This window comes from Dama dama, chromosome 18, assembly GCF_033118175.1.
Source record: "Dama dama isolate Ldn47 chromosome 18, ASM3311817v1, whole genome shotgun sequence".
NCBI lineage: Eukaryota > Metazoa > Chordata > Mammalia > Artiodactyla > Cervidae > Dama > Dama dama.
Window position 1 is genome coordinate 106574108 of NC_083698.1, and position 6685 is coordinate 106580792.

Consider the following 6685-nt stretch of genomic DNA (forward strand, 5'->3'; position numbering starts at 1 on the left):
TCTCTCACTCCTGGCAACTGCATCTAAGGAGATGATCAAAAAAGCTTATAAAAATTATGAACTGAGACAGGAGATAGATGGCCACCCCACACCCCCCAGGATGAGCAGTTGGAGTTCGTCTCCTGTGGACCAATACTCCAAGGTGAAAAGAGTAGGGCAATCAAGCGAGCAAGCTGAGCCCTGCCCAGATAAAGATAAGAGACCACATATTTCTTATTCTCAAAGTCAAGGAGACCTTCCTGACTAGAATACTCCTTGGAGGTTAAAAGGGGAGTGATGTCAAGTCTACACATAGGCCTCTTTGCTGGAATCCATCTTGGGTGAGGGATGCGTGTGCACACATGGGAGGATCCTGAGATAAACCAAATATGGACTGAGAACCAGATAAAACAAGATGACTGGCCAAAGGAAACCCGGAAGAATGCGCCCTGTACGAGATTTAAACTACCACGAGGGCGTGACTCTCTCTCTCTCTGAGTCCTCCTATGTGTCTATCCACATGTATTCAACTCTTTTTCCTCCTAATAAATGCTTTACTTGTTTTAGTACTTTCCATCTTTGTGGGAATCCTTTTCTACAGAGCCTAAGGGCCAGGGTCTTGTCACTGACCATTGGCCTAGTGGCTAGGATAAGGTGCTCTCACTGCAGCGACCCGACTTTAATCCCTGGCCAGAACCAAAACTCTGCTTAAAGCAGCTGCAGGCCAAGGCCACCCAAGATCAGGAAAAGGGGACTCATCTTAAATGTATGTATTGGTAAAATTAGAACCTAAATGTATAAATAAATGATTAAAACCTGTACAATGAAATAATGTGTAAGCAATTCATTCATGTCTTAAAAGAATATTTAATACCAGGGAAGATATTAAAATATATTTAGTAACAAAGGCAGCTTGCAAAATAGTACTTATGGTTCCAACTATGTTAAACAAACAGACAAACAAAAATACAGAGGAAAAAAAGAGGCCCGGAAGGATAGACACCAAAAGGTTGAGTGATTATCTCTGAATAGTGCAGTCGTAGGTGACTTTTGTCTTCTTTATGAAAAAGTGAAAGTGTTGGTCACTCTGTCGTGTCTGACTCTGCAACCCTATGGACTGTAGCCCGCCAGGCTCCTCTGATCATGGGGTTCTCCAGGCAAGAATACTGGAGTGGGTAGCCATTCCCTTCTCCTGGAGATCTTCCTGACCCAGGGATTGAACCTGGGTCTCTGCCACTGCAGGAAGATTCTTTACCATCTGAGCCACCAGGGAAGCCCCTGTCTTCTTTATCCATTGCTGTATATTTCAAACATTCTGCAAAGCACAGAAAAAGAATAATAAATGTTACTAGAGAAAGACAAAAAGCAAAAGTAGGGACTTCCCTGGCAGTCCAGTGGTTAAGACTCCATGTCCCCAATGCAGGAGGTGCAGGTTCAATCCCTGATGGGAGAAGTAAGACTCCACATGTTGTGCATGGCATGGCCAATTTAAAAAAAAAGAAAACAGAGAGGTGTCAATTTCAGAATTCTAGTGGTCACTGGTGGCAAAAACAGAAAATAATTTCAACCTCTTTACATCAAATAAATATAAAATATTTAAATAATTAAAAATAATACCCATTCTTTCAACTGAGATGAATAATAGCCGCTTGGAGATTTCCATCTACAATCAACCTTGGCTACTGCAAAGTGGAATAGCTGAATGCTTACTCAATACCATTTCTCGCATCCTTAAACCTGTACCTGAGTAAGACTGTACTGTTGGATAGATTTCCATCACGTCCCATCAGTGCACCAATCTTTAGTAACATCAACACGGTATGTCACTCATTGTTAGTATAGGAATATCTACTTTCAAATTTAAGTATTATAAATTATAGTTTTAACTTGAGGTGCCAGGTCTGTTGATCTGCTTTAGATGTTGAGATTCTAACAGTCAGTTGAAGTATACAATGAATGTATGTTTAATACTGCCAAAGTAAAATGCTATAATAATTACCAACAGTTATGAAAGGTGTGTGTTGAGTCTATGTTATAAATGAAAACTTTCATATACCAGTTAATATGAATATACCAGTTAATAACATATACCAGTTAATATGAATATTGAGAGAATGTTACTCAGATAACTTATTATATCCTTTTTGAGCCTATAGGTGTTCAGAAAAATAGAAATATGACTACAGGGCAAAATAATAAAGATTAGATCATATCACAATTCTAATTACTGTATAATTATTTGGTGAAATTGCATTCATAACACAAAGTAATCTTTAGAAACTAATGTTTAATTATTTAATTCCATTTAGTCTGTGGGTCTTTAAAAAGAAAAAGTCTTATTTGGTAATTTTTCACATATTAGGAGGGTAAAATTAAATGCAGAGTGTGAACATGGCTACATCAAAATTTCACAAGGACAAAAAAGTCATGTACAAGACATGATAAATCATCTTCAATTGAGATGTGATTAAAAATACAGAGACAGCAGCGGGGAGAGGGGAGAGTTTAGATAAAACGAGACACCCAGTATTCATTCTTCTCTCTAAACAATGGACTTTACAAGAATCCTTTTAATAAGACAGTGGCTCAAAACCTAGGATCTGTGAAGGGTAATATTTTTTAAAGCTTATAGAAATAATTACTGTAGATTGATAACCAGTTTTCAGCAATTGAAGAGATAGGATTTTTGAGATTAGCCCAAGCTATGAATTCTAAATACTGATTTATCTTAGAAGCATTCTCAAAATCTTTTTCCTGATTTATACTTTGTTGTGCCCAAAAAGGTTATTGAAATTACGAAATATGCTACCACAGTATATACATCTGGACATGAAGAATCAACCTTAATTTTTTTTTAATCCAACATAGAGGATTATGGATTAATTCAACTATGTCACCTCTTTCCTTATTTGATGAAAGATTCCCAGGTCTCACACATATAGTGACCTGGACTTTGAAAAATATTCATGGAATGTAAAACTTGTAAAGAGAAATGCATAAAATTATAGACTAAGGAACAAATACGGTGAAAGCAATGAGGACAAGCATACTATAACTTCTTTACACTCTTCAGTTCTATATCCGATAATGGTTATACCTTAAGAAGATGTAATAGAAAATAACCGGCTTCAGTGATTTTGTAGACATATTGTAGAAAGATTGTAGACAACTTTCACAATTTCCATTCAGCCAATGACAAATGATATGTCACACAAGAACTTTTGAAATTGTCATGTCCATATGTAAGATACTTAAACAAAATAGAACAGCTATTACATCCTTCAAAGGCTTACAGAATATAGAAGGCCTTAATTTTGTATTTTCCAGAGAACATTACTGATGCAGCAACACTTACTAATGAGCAGCGGTGGTTTGCTTGGAAAGCACTTTGTTGGTTGGTACTTGCTGAATAAACTGATGTGCCTTGAGAGTGCAAGCATGCCCTACACTGCTGCTCCTGAAAAAATTCCCCTTTGGTTCTATTCTGGGGAAGATGCTAAAATTGATGTGCATACAAAGAAAGCCAAGATGCATATAGACACTTGGATTATTTTCTTAACTTGAAAACCAGTTAAATTGTTCCACTGTCCCATTTCTAGACCCCAACTTTAAGAACAATTTTTCTCCAGTGATTATGTATAGCAGCAAGAACAGACAAAAATATTAGTGAAGTGAAAGCTGTTCAGTCATGTCCGACTCTTTGCGACCCCATGGACTGTACAGTCCAAGGAATTCTCCAGGCCAGAATACTGGAGTGGGTATCCTTTCCCTTCTCCAGGGGATCTTCCCAACCCAGGGATTGAACCCAGGTCTCCCACATTGCAGCTGGATTCTTTACCAGCTCAGGCACAAGGGAAGCCCCAAAACATTAGGGTTTAGAAATAAAAAATATGAGTATGACCATCTTGAATTTGCTTCTGAAAATATGCATTTTCTTGAACAGTTTGTAAAACCTCAGTCATTAAAATTGCTTCATCACCATCCCCCCAAATTGTGAAGGCAAAGAATTAAAAAAAAGAAAAGTCATTACCTTAATAAGCTCTTATTTGTGGTCACTCACCTAGAGCCAGACATCCTGGAGTGTGAAGTCAAGTGGGCCTTAGGAAGCATCACTACAAAGCTAGTGGAGGTGATGAAATTCCAGCTGAGCTATTTCAAATCTTAAAAGATGGTGCTGTTAAAGTGCCATATTCATTACGCCAGCAAATTTGGAAAACTCAGCAGTGGCCATAGGACTGGAAAAGGCCAGTTTTCATTCCAATCCCAAAGAAAGGTAACGCCAAAGAATGTTCAAATTACTGTACAGTTGCACTCATTTCACATGCCAGCAAGATTATGCTCAAAATCCACACTAGGCTTCAGCAGTGTGTGAACCGAGAATTTCCAGATGTACAAGCTGGATTTAGAAAAGGCAGAGGAACCAGAGGTCAAATTGCCAACATATGCTGGATCATAGAAAAAGCAAAGGAAGTCTAAAAAACATCTACTTCTGCTTCATTGACTATACTAAAGGCTTTGACTGTGTGGATCACAACAAACTGTGGAACATTCTTAATAAGATGGGAATACCAGATCACATTACCTGCCTCCCAAGAAACCTGTATGCAGGTCAAGAAGCAACAGTTAGAACCTTACATGGAACAACAGACTGGTTCCAAATTGGGAAAAGGGTACATCAAGGCTGTATATTGTCACCCTGCTTCTCTAACTTATATGCAGAGTACATCATGAGCAACACTGGGCTGGAAGAAGCACAAGCTGGAATCAAGATTTCCAGGAGAAATATCAATAACCTCAGATATGCAGATGATACTACTCTAAGGGCGGAAAGTGAAGAACTAAAGAGCCTCTTGATGAAGGTGAAAAAGGAGAGTGAAAAAGCCGGCTTAAAACTCAACAGTCAAAAAACTAAGAACATGTCATCTGGTCCTATCACTTCATGGCAAATAGATGGGGAAAATGTGGAGACAGTGTTAGATTTCATTTTCTTGGGCTCCAAAACCAATGCAGATGGTGACTACAGCCATGAAATTAAAAGACACTTGCTCCTTGGAAGGACAGCCATGACAAACTTAGTGTATTAAAAAGCAGAGATATCACTTTGCTGACAAACATCCATCTAGCCAAAGCTATTGTTTTTCCAGTAGTTATGTTATGTATGGATGGCTACATACATAGTTATCCATATGTGAGAGTTGGACCATAAAGAAAAAGATTTGGACCGTATCCTATAAATCAATGCTTTCAAACTGTGGTGCTGGAGAAGACTCTTGAGGGTCTTTTGGACAGCAAGGAGATCAAACCAGTCGATCCTAAAGGAAATCAACTCTGAATATTCATTGGAAGGACTGAGGCTGAAGCTGAAGCTCCAATACTTTGGCCACCTGATGAGAAGAGTTGAATCATTGAAAAAGATCCTGATGCTGGGAAAGATTGAGGGCAAGAGGAGGGGGAGACAGAGGATGAAATGGTTAGATAGCATCACGGACTCCATGGACATGAATTTAAGCAAACTCAGGGCAATAATGGGGAGAAGACAATGGAAATCCACTCCAGTACTCTGGCCTGGAGAATCCCATGGATGGAGGAGCCTGGTAGGCTGCAGTCCATGGGGTCGCTTAAAGTTGGACATGACTGAGCAACTTCACTTTCACTTTTCCCTTCATGCATTGGAGAAGGAAATGGCAACCCACTCCAGTGTTCTTGCCTGGAGAATCCCAGGGATGGGGGAGCCTGGTGGGCTGCCGTCTATGGGGTCGCACAGAGTCGGACATGACTGAAGCGACTCAGCAGCAGGAGCAGCAGCAGGGCAATAATGAAAGACAGAGAAGCCTGGCATGCTGCAGTCCATGGGATCACAGCTGAACAACAACACAAGAGGAAGAACGTTTAATGGTAATGTTACCACATTATACTGTCAGAACTAGCCTTATGTCCTAAGAAGCTCAGTTGAAAATGTCGTATTTAGTAATACAATGGTTTCTGTGCCCAGCAGTTGACAGGCTGGTAATTGCCATTCTTGCCTTATAAGTTAAACTTGAAAAGTTTAGCTTTGCTGTTGTTGTTCAGTTATTGAGTCGTGTCTGACTCCTTGCAACTCCATGGACTGCAGCAGGTCAGGCTCCTCTGTTCTCCACTATCTCCCAGAGTTTGCTCGAATTCATGTCCATCCAGTCAGTGATGCTATCAATCCATCCTATCTTCTGCTGCCCGCTTCTCCTTTTGCCTTCCATCTTTCCCAGCATCAAAATTTTAACTACTACATTTTAAATAATAAAATTACAGAAATGAATTTCCTTATCAAGAAAATTCAGATTTCCCTCCCTTTTTTTTTTCTCTCTAGAAGTTCATTGTGTCATGGTGATATTCTGATTCAGAGAACAGCAAATTTTAACTGTCACTAGTCATCTGACCAAAATATGTTTCCCTTTGCGGTAGACCTCAAAGGACACACTGCAGGTATAGCTAGTCTAAAAATAGCTTTGTAGGCTCAAGAGTAGGTGGCCAACAGGACGCTTCTCATACTTTTGAGATTTGCATCTACTCTGCCTGTTAAGGGCATTGACTTGAATCGTTTACTGAAATACAGATTCCGGAGGACTCGAGTCAGGTTCAGCCTGTTTGAAAGGAGGGCTGGACTGGAAACTCAGAATTATGTGTTTTTTGGTGGTTGTTGTTTTTTTTTTTTTTTAACTGTAACACACGC